At 39.3% G+C, this 17,123-nt stretch overlaps 1 protein-coding gene and 1 long non-coding RNA gene across 3 annotated transcripts in view; one reads left to right on the top strand and one right to left on the bottom strand.

Moving 5' to 3' along the window:
• Window positions 1-17,123, bottom strand: part of CDH13 (cadherin 13) — a 447,401-nt gene that overhangs the window by 391,504 nt on the left and 38,774 nt on the right. The gene's annotated exons all lie outside the window — the stretch shown is intronic.
• On the top strand, window positions 9,060-11,637 carry LOC120322836. The gene is made up of 2 exons (XR_005562769.1): window positions 9,060-9,158; window positions 11,543-11,637. It is a non-coding gene; the product is annotated as an uncharacterized LOC120322836 (long non-coding RNA).

The raw sequence follows: 17,123 nt of genomic DNA, 5'->3' as shown, positions 1-17,123 counted from the left end.
AAACATCCTTTCTAATACTACAAAGCTCAATTATTTTTTGTTGGAAGAGCAAGGTGAGCAACTGCTTCTATACTAAGTACTTTCTGACAGTGTTCTTGAGCTCTCAGTTACACTTCTTGCCACAAGCACCAGCTCTATAAGGCTCCTTCTGGCCACCTTTCTGCCCTGGAGAATCTCCAATTTCCCAGAATTTCTCTGTGTGCTGCTACAGAGAGTATCTGACCTCCTAAAGGCCCTTTCCCATTCTTCTTGTGTCTTATTATGGACTTGGAACATTTGGGGATATGCTTATTTTTGACTGACATGGAGAAATGTAATGCTATGTTGATGTAGGAAACACAGGTTTTTTGTACTGTGGTGGTTGTAAAAGCCCTGTTCCAGAGCCTTGTTCAGCTTCAGTCCTAATCTCAAGCTCAGGTACTCTGAAGTAGCAATTCTACAAGACACACAAGATGCTCCCATTTAGAGTGTGGCCTTTCCCACTTTCAGAAGGTAAATAAAATGACATGCATGACTATTCAGAATCAGCAGGGAGTAAGTTAAAGATTAATTCAGTAGATAACTCACTTGTTCAATACATATCCCACCATACCCATTTCATTAAGATGTTGATGGAGTACTGTATGGGATGATAACACAAGAAGAAACAAGCTGCCCCACGAAAGGAAAGTTCTGATCTATAACTCTGTCTCAGCCTGTTCAAAAACACAGAAGACACCAGTAGCTCACAATTTTAAACGACACCCTCGCTACCAAATAACTTCCTGACCATGACAAAAAATCCACAACCTCAAGTTTATCACAGCTTTATCCAGAAACCACCCTGTGATACAAAATAGAGACAATTTTCACACTGCTGAGGAGCATTTCTAGGCTTTGTGATTGCCTTTGTAATTTGGGTAATTGTGCATGCACAACTGGCCAGCTGCATGCAGAATCGCCCAGTTTGCACATGCTGCCTTAATTGCCACTTGAATGATGACATTTTACAGCTATGTGCATGCAAATATGAGCAGAAAAACACCCATTTGATAAACAAAGCACTTTGCACTGGTTTTCAGTCCTTCCTAATCAGTCAGAGTACTTGAGGCCGATTTTGCTGACACTTGAAGCAGTAGATGTATCCTGAATTTGGTACTGAAGAAGCTTCTCCTAACCTTGTGCAAGCAGGGAAAACAGAGCAGTGCAACATGGCTGGAACTGCAAAGACAGTCACCTGCCACAGAAGGCAGCAGTTGACCTCTACCACACACCACCTGCAGACACCCTGGATGCCAAAAATTCACTGAGAGTGAAAAGTGTGGTGGTTTCTTTGTAGTTCTATGAGATCTCATCCGCTGCCTCCAAGTAAAGCAACTGCTAAAGGTCAAACAATGAAGCAGCATCCAGGAATTCCATAGAAGTTATTCTGCTTTGCTCTGGTTTGAGGGATCTCAGTTATGCTGAAGACTAAACCAGCAGAGCTGGATCTCCCACTTCAGCAAAGTGTGCTGCTCAAAAGGAAGATATGAAGGCTCTCAAGATTAGCACTTGGAGGCTGTGCCAATAACACACAGACACAACGAGCTAAAGCACCCTTAAGAGCACCTGTTAAAAGGTGGAATACCAGGCTTCACTTCATCTAGGAAAATTAGCTCTAAGATATACTGCACCTGGAAAAGGAAATATTGGAATTCATAAAGGTTTCACACATAGATTAACAGAAGTAGCCAGAAGGGATTTAAAAATAAAAATAAAAATCAAACATATGACCTGGTCTTTACAGTGGAAATAATGTTGTTTCATTGGTTAAGTAACTCAAAACTCAAGAAATCACTACAGTTGCTAATTGTTCAATTATCAATTGTGAAGAAATAAAATAAGGGAACAACTGCTGATCAGTATTCCAAACTAGTTACAAATATACTCCAGTTATTATTTCTTAAAGAAAAAAAAACAGAGGCCACTGTGAAGTCATGAAAGATTAAAGGAATTGGTTTTAGAGGTGCTTCTCTCCTCCAGGAACTGCACATAATAATAAGTAACTACAACTTCTATTTATCAAGTCATCTGTGACTAAGTCATACAAATACCTGAGAAAAGAATATACAAATATGGTTTTTGGCAGGTTGCACATAAGAGTTAGTCAAAAAGACCATAATTACCTAAAGACAGACTAGAAATAGCAACCACATGTCATAATGATCTTCAGCCTTCTGCCACTATGTGCTGTAAAACACTCCTGCATTCCATTAACATACTCCAAATGAATTGTACAAACACCCAAGTACTCACTCACATTCCGAGGGTTTGAAAAATTTGCACGTGAGAGATAAATGGCTTTATTTGGTGTGGCTTGTTTCAAATCACTACCTGCCAAGCATCTCAACAGCTCTGCAAACCTGCCCCAAATTTCCATTCCCCGGAGATAATCTCATATTCATTTCTGCTGTGATGAGGCTGAGGAGCTCTGCTCTCTCAAACATAAAAATATGACTGGACAGAGGCACCCTGGAGATTACATCATTCTATCCTCAATAAAGCCACAGTTTCTTTTTCATCAAATAATCATCTTTCCTGCTTAGAGGAAAGTGAGCCTTCCTGTTTGCACTGAAAGACAAACACAGAGAAAAGCCATCAGCATAAGGAGATCCTCAGCTTTGGGAGCACAGAGTAGAGATTTTTCCCCACCTTGTCACAGCAGAAAGATCACACCAGCAGAGCCAATTTCTGCAAAGGCAGCTCCAGATCACAGCAGGGAGTGGATGCTCTTATCCACCTCCATGTGCTGCTGGATATCAGATTCATGTACAAAAGGCTTTTGTTCTTAAAAATACTGCCTGATGCAGCATTAAATGCTGACTTGGGACACAGTGGAAGTGTGAACATGAATTTCCTGGATATGCAGTGCTCCATGTAGATAGCCTCATCCCCATTTGTAAGGCGAAAATTTATCTTCACTCCCAAAATTCAAGCTCTGGAATTTTGGTATGTATTTTTAGCTTCCACTCCTACATTTGAGATCAATTTTGTTTGCTTTTACCTCATTAGTAAAAGTAAGTTACCTTACAATAAATGGGACTAAATTTATTCAGAAAAATTTATTTCAAGTATCAGTACAGGTAGGGCAAGAAAAAATGCTGGAAAAAAGGGTCACATTCTATAGTTCCAACCAGAGCATCTGTCTCCATAATACATTGTTAATAATCTCTCAAATGATGAGCATCATCTAGTTTTCTATCCAGATCTTTCTTTTTCCACATAAACCAAATCACTGCAGAATCCGCGAGTCTTCTCAATTTATGAATTTATTCTCATAACACTTCATTGCAGCTGAGAAGAAAGTTTGACACTTTGTTTCAAAGAGAATGGAGGAAGGAAAACAGGGACACAGATCTCGATGGCCTGCTGAGGCTGCCAGAGGAAGTCTGGATCAGACGAGACACATTTCATCGCTGCCACAAGTAACAACCCAAATAAACTCGGGCTGTCACCTCAATAAACTCAAAAGGGACCATTTCAAAAACAGCCCTTCAGTCTGCGGCGAGTGATAGCAGGACTGTCTCCACACAACTGGTCTCACCTCATTACATCTCTCCTAAATCATTTCCATTACATCAGTGCTGCTCACCGCTGTAATTAGAATGGCAAACCTGCCCTCCTTTCTGCAAACACCCTCCAGGAGAACAGAGGCAGATAATAGATGCTAATTGTTAAGCTTGGGAGGTCAGGTATGTGAAGGCTGTAATTGCTAATTCACACCTACTGTCTCCACATTGAGGAAAGAAGGATGAAACTTTGATTTCCTCAATATCATTGGGCATAAACAACACGTTACACTTTTTTCTACACTCTATAACAATCAATAGACAGATGTAAACATGTATGAAGATATTACAAGGCATATGAATTTTAAAATAATCATTTTAGAACTATATAGTCTGGTTCTCATGTGAGATGTAATTCTGTCTTTAGTCCTTGTGTATTACACACAGGTAGTTGAAGAACAAAGTTCCAGGCTCTGGCAGTCATCTGCCAAAAAAATGGGATAGTGAGCCAAAGACACAGCACTCAGTTCTAATCAAAAACTGTTTCTTCTTCAAAACTTCACACAGGAAAAATAAGATTCCACACTCTTGCAATCATCTCATCCAAACTGTGGTTTCTTCCTATCCCTTGCATTTCTCAAGTTTTGTTCAGCCTTGTTTTAAACACAAGTTTTTTCCTACTGAGTCATGGCACGTTGATGCATTTCATTGGTGTTGCTAACAACCACCTCAACAAATAATCTCTGCTGTTTGGTAAAGCTAAACCCCAGGAAGGATACAGCAAATTTCAGCCCATAATAGGGTTGGGTGTGTATCTCTGAAGGCTATAGCTCCACTCTCCAGCTCTTTGAATAAAAATAATTAAGTGAGCTGCAGCTCAGGAAACTTGTTAAATTCCTTGTGGCACAGGTAATGCCCAAAGACAAAACCCTCTTCCAGCACCTTCTACCTTTCAAGAATGAAAATAAAATAAATCTGCATTTACAGAAGTCTTGTTTTTAATCCACACACTGTGCAGGAGAGCATAGAGTTCAATTTCTCTCTTTTCAGGGTTTAGAGATTAAAGAAATATTTCACACCCCATTGAAATACTCCAGCCTGCATTCTGTCTGCCAAAACACTGCTGACAGTTTAAAGGTCAAATACTTTCTCCTTACATTCTTCTCTGGACCAAAGCATAAAGTTCTGCAGTGCTTCATGTTGGTTTTATAAGTGCTCTGTGTTAATCAGCCCACAAGAGCAGGAATCACACACTATTTGTACACACCCCCTTCATCTTCCAAATACTGGCTCTTTCCAGAACCTTTTCCCCTGCACTTTGTTCCAAGTGCTTGAATGGACTCAAACTGGCTGTATCAAATATTTCTTAAGCAGTATTAAGAAGCCCCTATTAAAAACACCTCAAGCAGTGTAACAAAATAGAAAACAGCTTCCAGAAAAAGAGCAGAACTCAAAGCCACCAAAGTGAAAGGCAAAATGTTGATAGGAGCCAACTGAGAGATTGAGGGTAGACTTTCTTTTTAAATACACTTAATTCCAAACTACAGGGTATGTTCTAGATATCCATCCAGACAAGAAGTAAGGAAGCAAGGACTCAATAAAACAAAGAAAGCTTGCTGGAAACAGCACTTGCCATATTACAGCAAACTACAGAGGGTGTGAGACTCCCAACATATAGAATTTACCACATTTTTATATTCAAGCAAATCTATAGACAAAGAGACAACACGAAACTCCTGTAAGCTCCAGGATGCCCCTCCCATAAGGGGCAGAGCTCTCTGCACACTTTCCACTCTTCCAAAGAATTGCAGTAGGAAACAAAAGGGCCCTTCTGTAGAGAAATAACATTTGGATAAGGGAAGATCCTTTATTTCCTTGTGTTTTAATGTCCCTACAGGGAGACATTCCCCCAGTGCACGCTGCAGATCTCCAAAACACCTCACATCAGGCCAAGCTTCTCCTGGCACCCCAACTACCAGTGCTGGTGGATGTTCAAGGAAAGGTTCCCTCCACACATTGACACTACATGGAGTTAATGATGCAATAATGGAGTTACCCACGGAGTTCAATCCATTTGGAGGAGGCTCTAAAATTTCCACCTCGCCCAAGCATTCTAAACCCAGCCCTCGGGAAGTTCACCTGCAAGAGGAGCAGGATAGTACATCATCAAGAAGGGACCCTCTTCAGTGGGTAAGAGCAAGAGTAACTGTGGAACTCTGGAAAAAACCAGAACCCAAAAATCTGTAATAAATTTGTAGCTGAATGTAGAAGCACCTTGAACTCAGGTGAGGAAAGTTAGACAGTATCTCAAGCTAGTTGATTCCTACTTCTTTACCTTCCTCCCTCCAAGCTGGCTGAGTCTGTTGTTGTAATCTTTAAACACAATTATGCTACAACAGCAAAGATCTCACTGGGTAAACCATCCCAAGATGACTGGCTCTAGGCAAGAGGTGGTCTTAAATCTGGAAGAACGGGAGGGAACAGACTTAAAGATAACTGCTGAGTTATTCAGTGAGTGGGTACATAAATCTCCTCTCAGCAGTAAGAAAATGGGGGGTTAAAGGCAATTTCTGTAGTCACAGAATAGGCTTGAAATCCTACCAACTACTTCTTCCCTCCTCCATTAATGTCTTTCTCCTCCAGAGTGAGCTCCAGATCTCATTTTATTAGCTGGACAAAGTCTTGTGCCTTCCCATCCCACAAGAGAAGACTTGATCACAGCAACTGAATTGGCATTGCAGTTTTTACTTGTTTTAGGGAAATTCTATAAGAAGTCACCATTTTCCATTGGCATGAGCATGTAATGTAATCAATCCTAAGCACATTTTCTAGGCTTGGAAAAACACTACTAACCCTAAATACACGTTTTTCACTGCCACTTCCCATGCTTTGGCCTTCAGTGTTAAAACTTACTGCGCTGCCATCAACCTAACACCCACTGGAATAAAAATCTGAATTTAATATTAGGATTTTTGCCAAAATGATTTATAAATGCACTAATCATTTCCTAAAACGAAGGCTTTACCTTGTACAGAACAGGAATCACTTTTGATTATTTCACACAGTTGCTGTCCACCAAGTTTGCAATCATCAGCCTTGCACACAGTGAGGAGGGGACATACGTGTATCTGTCCCTTACCATTTATTATGATGTCCTGGAATTAACTCCATCAATTTATTTTAAATGGACTCCTGAAAGGATTTTTAAGTACATTCCTTAGAATTATTGTATTTCACCAACGCTTTCTCTCAACACATGATGGATGGTTTCCATTTTAAAATATGACATTTGTTGTAATACAGTTTAAATTACTTTTCTTCCTGGAGCATGTGTTATTCAGTTACCATTATGCAGTAGGAAATTGTACATTATGTTGCTGCTTTATCTCCTTTTATGGCTCATGTTACAGTTGCATCTATTCAGGTACAATTACACTTGGGGAAAAATGATTTAACATTTGTATTAAGAACAGTTCTGTTCAGCAAATTTATTTCAGCTTTTGGTTAATTACTAAAGAGTAGTGAGAATAATCCAAAACAGCTGCAGTGTGTAGACTTTCAAATTAAGTAAATAAAACATATTCCACCCAATACATGTACTCACAGTAAAACAGATTTATGGCACTGTATTTATGCCAAAGTTATAGTAACCTTTGTGTATTACATAAATTCATTGTAACACAGGTTAAAGAAATTTTTCCCTACAGGGAAATACTTTTAGTGTTAGTTCATTTTATGCCAGAGTTTTCTCCAGTTTCACAAGATAAATATTGTTGGGGGAAAAAATAATCACAGTATATGATTGCAGTAATATATGAATTAAGAGCACCAATTTCTCAAATTCTAAGCATTATAAGACTCCAAATAGCATAATTAATATCTGTTCAGAATTAAACTCTTTCCCTCTCTTCTACTTCCAGTGTAAATCCAAAGCATTCTCCCCCATCAGTTATTATATCTATGGATACAAACAATGAAATTTATGCTGTAAATTAGAATCTGTTTTGTTCCCATTGCCAGTAAGATGGTGAAACAATATTTTTATATATACAGAGTGTAACCTGTTGGACAAGTACAAAGACATTTTAATCAGGCTATAATAGGTATTCTTTTTCTGTTCATTAAGATAAAGAAATGTTTGGCAGGCAAATGTTTCATTAGGTTGTAATTTGCTTTGATATGCAAATTAAGATGTAATTAGTTTTGAATTTCTGAAGAGGTGGAGGCTATGTGCTAGACATTTTTATGTGTTGAGCAACAAAAGCTCAAGTATTTACCTTCCTTCCCCACAAAAATAAACCTCCAACTCCCCCTTCCTCTCCGTGTATGTCTCCTTAAGCCCAAGAGCCTTCCACACCTTCCCCTCGGATGTTTTACCTTCTTAAAAATCTACTTTGAAAGAGCTACCTAGAAGGACGCCTGTTAAAAGTTGCTTCCTTTTTGCTTTGGTTTCAACTCTGTTCTGCAATATTGTAAACTGTGAGGTGGAACGAGAGGCTGTTGGGAACAAACACAGCTCCAGTATCAGCAGAGAGCTACAGCAACACACACCGGCTGTGAACCCGACACCGACTGCGAGCGGGGCTGAGGTTAAACAGGGCTGCATATTTGAAGTGAGAGAATTAAGCTTAAGACACAGAGGTATCTGGGGTTATTAACAAGCAACGAAGGAGAGCACGATCACTTCTAACTCGTGTTTTTAACAAGGTGAGCATAAAGTACAAATACAGATTTGAAATTTCAGAGAATCTGTTTGGCTCAGCCCGCTGCAAGAGATCAGCAGGAATTAGTGCAGCAAACTACCAAACAACCTTCCAGGTTTGGGGAGTTTCTGCACACCCTAAATTGTCACAATGAAGTGCTCAGCCCATGGCAACTCCACAAACTAAACCAGAGCTTGATCCAGCATTAACACTGTGGGAAATATCCCTCTTTTTAAATTTAGAAAGACGGCATAAACTCGGGGAGCAAAGAAACAAGGAAGAATTTATTCAGCACGTTGGGTCTTTCTCGCACCAAGTTTCCGAGGAAAAAGACACTTTCAGTTTAAATTAGTTTCACAAAATCCTCACCCTTTTCAGATAAGTTTAATGTATTCATTTTTGCCTAAAAAGGTTTCTTTTCTCTGAAAAGGGGCTTTCCCTTTCTTTCAATTGGCTGCTGGGTATCCTCTGTCAAAAATGATGCATCTTCCTTTTTCTTAGCCCAGAGAAAGAAGAAACCCTTGTGTACAAAAATTCTCACATGGCCCCAAAAAATTCTAGTTTCTAGGAACTTTTATATTTCCCTTATCTGGCTGAAAAAGTCCCTGATACCCAGTCCCAGTTTGGGACTTGAATATCTTACAACTTCACAATATGCCTATAAAAAAACATTTTTATTTCTCATAACATCACCCAAGCACCAGAGAGAAAACCCCCCTTGGAGCAGCTCTTAGAGCCCCAGCAGAGCAGCTGGATGAATCCTTCTCTCCCTCATTCCAGTGGGTCAGGAAAGCCACAGCCAAACCCTTGGCAATGTTCTCACCACAGGTATCCCTAAGGATTGGAGTCACCCTGGAGTCTGCCAGGCCACACACTCTCCAAAGAAAACCTACTTATCCCTCCAAAGCAGCACAAATTATGAGCCACAGTGAGTAGGGCCTGTCAGTGTTTCGTCTTTTGAAAGCCATTTTTCAAGAAGAAAATGACTTTTTCTCTTCATTGAATCAGAAAGCTGGAAATGTGGTAGCTAATTCAAATATTTTAACCTTTCATAAAGGTCTTGGGTGTCTTCTACTCTGAGCCAAACAGTGACTGAAGTCACTGGCTTCATCATTGTTGTAGATGACGTCCTGATTTTAAGAAAACACACATTTTTCAGTGTTTTAAGAAAGTATCAGTGAGAAAACGTACACAAAAAACTGTTAAAGAACTCTGTCAAAAAAGATTTGGGAAGGAATCCTCCTTTTTACTTTTTTATTCATTTCTGCATCAATTCATGAGTGTCTCATCACTTCAGTGCCTCAGTGCATTAATTTTCAACAATGAATGAAAAGACAGAACTAAAAAGTTCACTATAACACCAGTAGAAACATTTCACAAAACTTAAAAATTTCACAGAAGTATTCTAAGATACATATTAATAGATGGATTTATGTTCATTCCAAGCCAGGCTGAAAGTCACCTAAAACAATTCATACAACAGAGAAACTGAGATTTTAACCAGATTCTATCCTGGAAATGAGGGGACTGACTGCTTTTGCTCTCAGAAAGGTTTACAGAGCTGGATAACACTGTGGAACTAACGTATAATTCTGTATTCTCATTCGAGCACTCCAAGCCAGTGTGAAGTTTGTCATTGTTGTCCTACTGAACGTGTAAGTGCCACTCCAGCAAAGCAATCACCTTCCTTCAGCATGAGCTGCCTCTGCAGGACTTTTGGGCACTTACAGGGAACAACACAGTTTCTATTTCTAAACTGCACTAAATACAAGTGTTAAGGACAGCAGTAGTATTTTAAAAGTTAACCCTGTCCATCAGAGGAGCTCCACAATGCTGCCAGACATGCATTTTCTGATTTTTGACTCAGATTTTAACATTGCCCTTGCTCGTACAGGTTGACTGGACAGAGCCATGCATGGAATTGAATTATCAAGGGTTAAAATAACAACTTAGTGTGTCACATGACCACCAGCGTGGCACTATCATGTATTGAAATCAATTTTACCCACCGGTTTTATTTCATGATCTGATAAAACAGAGAACTTTGGAGATCACAAAAGTAGCTGATGTTGGATAGGAAACATCCAGGAATTGAGAGAAAGCAAGGAGGGACAAAACAATAAGAAACCCTCCCAAAGGCAAGGCTTCTGCTCCATTTTTGTCAGTTTTGATCTGCTGATCTTTCAAGAGATAGGGAGGGAGTGGAAAATTATTTAGTAATGAAAGAGCAGGCCTGAATATGAAAGAGCAGGTCTGAATGTGAGAGGTGAAGAAGGACAACAAAAGAGGATATTGGTCCATAACATTGGCAATTCCTGTTATTTCTAGATGCAAATTTTGGCTTAACACACTCAGAGTAATCACAGATGTGTGGGAACACTTCAGACTGTGCCTCCCAAGGGCTGGAGATGTGTATCTGCTCAGCACATCCTGACAGCAGTCACTTCCTAGCTGATACATCAACATTTATGAATTTGTTGCATTCACTTGCACCTAAAAAGCAGAACCTGCCACAAGTCTGCCTGGTGTACTTACACACTTTCACATGACAGCTTCAGAAAGGTAACAGATGGCACTGGAGAGTAACGAGAATTTTCTTTAGATATAATCAGTACAATAGTGGCTTTCAAAGGCACTAGTGGCACTTACAGATCATCTACAGCTTTTGGGTTTTAAGATAAAATGTTCTTCAGAACACACTCATCTTTTATCCCACAAGTGTGAAGTGTTGAGATCTATCATTTACTGTGCTTACAAACAGAAGTGCAACATTCAAAAAACAAGAGTTTACAGGGATCTTTCATCCTGACACCACATACTGAATGTAGCAAAACGTTCAGCTCCCTCTGGTTTTATTTTCACTATCTGAACTAGAAGGATGACATAGTTTTAATGAAATGACGTGTTTTGTCAAGATACAACCCAAGTTTTGACAATGGAAATAATGAGGAGACATTCACAAGAAATAAGGAATGATTGATAGTGATCTACAAAAGATTTACAAGTGTGATTTCTCGTGTTCTGAGCAGGTCTGATTTTATGCTTGTCAAACTCAATAGAAATACTCCCCTGAATTCTACTCTGCTTGGGTGCAAGCCCCTAATCTGTAATCTTAACAAGATCTACAGGCTAGAATTTCAAGCTAGAAATGCCTGACTGGAAATAGGATCACAGCTTAAGTGACTTGCTCTCCAGCTTTCCAAGATATAGAGTGGCTAGACCATCAGTGCAGTCTTTAGTAAGACATTGAATATTGATTTAAAGATAAGCTGTGTTTCAATCACAAGACTGATTCAGAAATCACCATTTCAGATCTGTGGACGCACCACGGAGGTCACCAACTGCAACAGTTCGTTCTCCTCCGAAAACTCCTTGAGGCCACGACTAAAATAAAAATGTTGATTGAACTTCTTAGCTGTTTGCAGCAGTAAAAAAAAAAAAAAAAAAAAAAAAAAAAAAAAAACACACCTCAAATCAGCATTGTGGGGAGGGGTTTGTTGCTGTCCCTGTTCCCGCAGGGGAGCACAGATGAGTCTCATTTGCAGGGGAAGAGCTGTGTGAAAGCAGTGGGCGGGCACTCGGTGCACGCACCCGGGCTGACATCTGAGGTGTTGTGCTTAAAACAAACAGCACCAAAGCCTCAGCACAGCGATAGCTTGGAAGCTCTGCCAGCGTTCTAGAGTAAAAATAAAATTGTTTCTTCTGTCACACTTTCCCTTTGATAATCTTTCAAGTGCATTGCAAACATGAATTAATCAGTCCTTGAATGACTCGCAACACGAGAAGATGGGTTCAGCAGAGACGGGGAAACGACATAAAAGAGTTATAACTGCCTGTGCTGGAGAAGTGATCAGCTGCTCATGCAACACTGCATTATCCCAGCTTTGAATGGAAGGGCTTTGGCGTAGCCTACAACAAATTAAGGAACAGCATATTAAAGGATGCCATTTAAGAGGTCATTCCACATTAACCTACCTCTTGTATTTATTATCAGCCCAACTGCTGCGGCAGAAACAGTGAGGAGCTTTGTTATGGGCTTACACAGTTGCACAGGAAGACCAGTAACACATGTTTAGTGCAATGTCACCCTCAGGCTTTTGTTCAAGTTTATCATTAAATGCTGTATTGAAATTCTCATTCTTTGGTCATGAGTTTTATTATTGCTTTAAAATATCCATGCAACAGTGTGGCTTCAAATCAACCTCAGTAAAGAAACCAACGTACTAAACCATGTGATGAACTCTTAGTTCCATAGCTCTAACATGAGGAACAATGTGATTTTTTTTTTTTTTTTGCTGTGTAACCTTAGAAAACAAGTTTTAGCTTTAATGCACCTGTCAAGCCCATGAATTCTTTTCATACACAGAATCATTTTAATACAAATTTGCAAGAGAATGTCAGACTTTTAACTTATAATGATTTAACTTATAATGATTGAACTCTCCTTTTAAGAGCTTTTGTAACAGAAGCAGTGCTGCAGACAGATGTAGACAAGGTCTTGAATGCAATTCAAAGAACTCTGATTAACGGTATGAAACTGCAACATTTAAGTTTCAGATGTGACCCCCTTCACCAGCACAGCAGTGTTAACTGCCATTAAGAGACTAAAGAAAAACATCTTTACAGTGTTAGATTTCAGTAGCCCCACAGGTAATATTCTTTTTGGTGTATTATTACTGAACTACTTTTTAATATCTGCATTAAAGCATGAATTTGTATTTTCTTTTAAAAGTCAGGTTTCTCATTTCTACTGAAAATAGGTATCTTGATTGGCTTTGTTGTTGGTAATGGATAATAGGGGGTGTAAAGCTTCACCTCACAGAAGAGACACATCTGAAAAGGAGAGGAGCATACAAATTTCATACCATGCTCTAATCTACTTCTAACTTGCAGCACAACATAATTCTGAAGGAAGACAGATCCCAGTGAATTTCCAAGCATCCTCAGTCAGCTGGTGAGTGTGGGCAGATGTGATTCTACCTCAGACCTTGAGTTCTTTAAATGAAGGTTCAATGTCTATAAAAAAAGCCAAAAATCTAAACAAGAGAGCAACTTAACATCAAGATGAAAATCTGGAATTCTCCGGGTCATTTAGTTTTGGAAGTTTGTCTCCATGCAATTGCTGTCAAACTCCTTCACATCCACATCTCTGACACCTCCCTGTCAGTCCCTCACAAGTCCACATTAGAAAGGGTTTCAGCTGCTGGCTTGGACAAAAGAAAGTTGCAACTAGACTCTCTATTCTTTTCTCAGGTGGTATGAGAAAAGCTTCGTAAGTCTTATCATTGACTTGAAAGTTTTAACTATTCACACCTGACAAAGTGAAATTTTAACTCAACTCATCTCGACAAAGTGGAAAAGCACGTACAAGCAGCAGCCACATGATCCCAGTAGTTACTATGCTTTCTGCTCACACAGTATTAATATCTAATGAAAGGAATGTTCTGCCTTATTGATCTTCAGACCACAGCTAAGAGCTCCAATGCTTGAAGCATACCAAAGATGTTTCAATCTTTTCCTCATTCTCTCCCCTCCCTTTTTTTTGTTACATTATGCTAACCTCCGCAAAGTGGTTTTTATTACTTGATATGTTGTTGGTCTTTTCACCTTGAAATTGTTGACAGGAGAATAGAATGCTCTGTGTTGTATTTTTAATCTCTATTCAAATATACATCTTGCTGGTTTTCACCCTGTCAAGTTAATCCCCTGGAAGTATCATAAAACAGCAGCGAGGTATAAAACTGTAGAAGTGCTCAGCGTGGGACAGAGCTCAAACGTGCCAAGCATCTGCGTGGAAGGCTTGTCTCTCCCTCAGAACGGGGAAAGAATTCCTTTGGGCTTTCTGTTAGACTGAAAGCTGTCTCTGTGATAAGGTGACTTGAAATAGGAAGCCTTGCAGATGACACAGCCTGGCTTTGTGCTTTCCAGGATCAAGTGGAGTTTTTTTGTTTGCTTGCTTTTATGATCTGTTTCTTTAACCCACTCCACGGCTATCGCTCTCTAGGATTTTAATTACAAACTGCATAGAGCCTAATATTCCTTTTTCTCCCCTTTCACTGCCTCTCACTCGTGTTCTGAGATGTTCATAACCATCTTATTACACGAGAGCTGACAAAAAAGCCTTTGAAAGCGCTGGCACATAGAACAGATTCTATCACAGGGCAGCGATCGGCTGCTCTATTCCCACAGGCAAACATTCCGGAGATCAAAGGAAGCGTTAAGATTATGATTCCTCCACGGATCCATAGAAAGGAGCAGATGAAGGTCACTCTTTCATGAGACATGCAGAGGATACCATCACCCCTCGGTTCATTCAAATCACATACAGCATTAACTGGGAGGATTTCCTCCCTGCAAAGCAAGGAGATTCTTCGCGGATCTGTGAGGGGCATTGTGCCTTTGGATGTGCCAGGCTTGAAGGGCAATGAGAGTAACTCCTGGTGAAGAAAATTAATTGTTTGGGTCTCCACAGCCACTCTCACCCTTCTATAAAATGCAGAGAATTTGCTTAGATGTTACAAAGCCACATTAATCAACGTTTCATAAAGTATAAATCAGGAAACAAAGAAAGTTTCTCATTTAAGATTGTTCCTCACTGATGCTACATTATTTATTGTTTGTGTTATTTTAAGTGAGATACAATCTATGCCAAAAATACAACCTGTAACTTTGGAATGGTAAACATGAAGAGGGACTCTTGAATTTTTAATGAGTTTTCCCTTACTCTTCTGGACACTCTGCTGCAGTCACAGGAAAAAAAGAACTATTCACAGATTTCTCTCCCACATAATGGCCATGGCAGCAAACCAGATCAAGCAGCCATATGACAAAAGTACAAAACAAATAAAAAAACACTGAACAAGTCCTTTTCTAGAAATAGAATTCTCGTTGTGCACTCTCAGCCATGACCTGAAGCTTCACAACAGTAAAATGTCATGGATCACCTGGACACAAATTCCACTTCAACAGTTTCTTATTGAACAACGTGAAAGCTTCAGCAAAACCAATTTTAACACAATATTAATTTCCCTGTCCTTTGAATCAGGAGTAAGATTTTGTAATGGTTGAACCACTCCTGGAGCTATTGTTTCCATTTGAAACTGATATTCAAAAAAAGACAAAAGCTGAACTATTCAAACATGTTCTCTACTTGATTTTCTCTCCAGGCAGTCACTCTGTTCCTCTCTTCAAGGAAGAACAGTAAGATAAAATTGAAGTTGAATCAACAGCAGGTATTATGTGCTGATGCCATCACACTGATATTAACTGGACACTGAGAATAGGAATACATTTTATGTTCAGTTTTAATCCATTCCCATGACATTATAGTGTTCCATTCTGTCCTTTGCTGGCATAATATTTTCATGCATTCACATTTAGGAAAACACTAAGATCTGAAGAGAACATGCAGCCCCAATACCTACTGGGGTACAAGCATCAAACTTCTCTTGCATTTAAATCCTTCTACAAGTCAAAATTAGCAAGGTTTTTGGAATAAAAGCATAGTAGTGTTCCTACTGACAGGGAGTGATTGGCTCCCAACATGAAAAATGATGGACCAAGTTTGGCTCAAGTCTGGTCCAATTCCTCAGCTGGCCAAGCAACATTAGCATTTTTCTATGATATCTAAATTCAGGGAAGGCATGTTTTGGACTACATGGTTTGAATGAATCCACAGGGAAGGTCATGGGGATCCTCCATCTGTGCCATATTCATCTAAGCAACCCTTCACTTCTGTCATCTAACAGGCAATTAGGATTGCTAGTAGGTTTTAATTTCCTTTTGAATGATCTACAGCTGTTAAAATGCAACCCTTTTGTAGGAATGTGCTGATATGATTAAGGTTTTGTCAGAAAAACATTCCTTAGCTCTACATCTTATGTAGGTACAGACAGGCACCTCCCAGGCAGCCAACAGCTCAAAGTTTAGAGCAGCTCAGTTAAAGCTCTGAGTATTCTTTTCCCACTGGCTATTGATTGCTTAAGAAAAAAAAACAAAACCAAAAAAACTTTAAAAGAGCTTGAGGTCATAACAGAGCACCAAAGCAAACCCATTAAATTCTCAAACATTTACGCAAGACAATTATTTCCCATGAAAACCCGTGTTACAAGTACTTCAACCTGAGCTTTGCAATTCACGATCGAGCGCTCTTTGCTGAATCCTGTGAGAAGTTACACTTCCCACCGCCAGTAATTATGAGAGGAACTTAAAATATGCTCGTTTTATTTAAAACTTTAGGTTAAATGTGTCATGAACACAGAAATTGAAGATTAGGATTCCATTTAAGCCTGACATCACTTCTGTCGAGTAAATAAAATATTCATTGCTGTCTTAGTTGTAACTGTGTTCCCATTCCCAGGCAGATAAAAATATTTATGGTTTTACAAAAGATGTTGTGCTGCTAGCTCTGTTTATTGCTATATCAAGCATGGATGATGCAACAAGATTGTATAGGATGAACACCTACAGAAATTTAACAAGACAAATTCAGGTAATACAGCAGAAGTTGCAGTCAGAATGCAATTTAAAATAATCTATCCCATTCTCCACACAAATATTTTAGTTGCCAAATTATCTCTGATCTTTCCAAGTTGGAATCTTTCTTTGAATCTCTAGTGGTCAGTCAAGAACAAGCTTTTTTTTTTTTAACTGTCCATTCTAATTATTACTTCTAATTTCTTACAATACAGATCCTTTAATTTCAGATGGCCAGTCTGAACCATCTGAGGAACATTTTCTGATTTCAATATGCCCTGGTGAACCCTAATTCACCCGTGTTCTACTGCTCTCGAGTTTCAATGCCACTTTGCAGTTGTCTTCAAAAAATGGATGTAGACAACCCTGGAGCAGAGAAGGATGTGCATTCAGCAGGTAATGGAAGAGTTTGGGAAGG

This window comes from Pipra filicauda, unplaced genomic scaffold (genome assembly GCF_003945595.2).
Source record: "Pipra filicauda isolate LSUMZ 115617 unplaced genomic scaffold, ASM394559v2 scaffold159_size1710840_pilon, whole genome shotgun sequence".
Classification (NCBI taxonomy): domain Eukaryota; kingdom Metazoa; phylum Chordata; class Aves; order Passeriformes; family Pipridae; genus Pipra; species Pipra filicauda.
The sequence above is the reverse complement of the archived record's forward strand: the minus strand, read 5'-3'. Positions and strand labels throughout refer to the sequence as shown.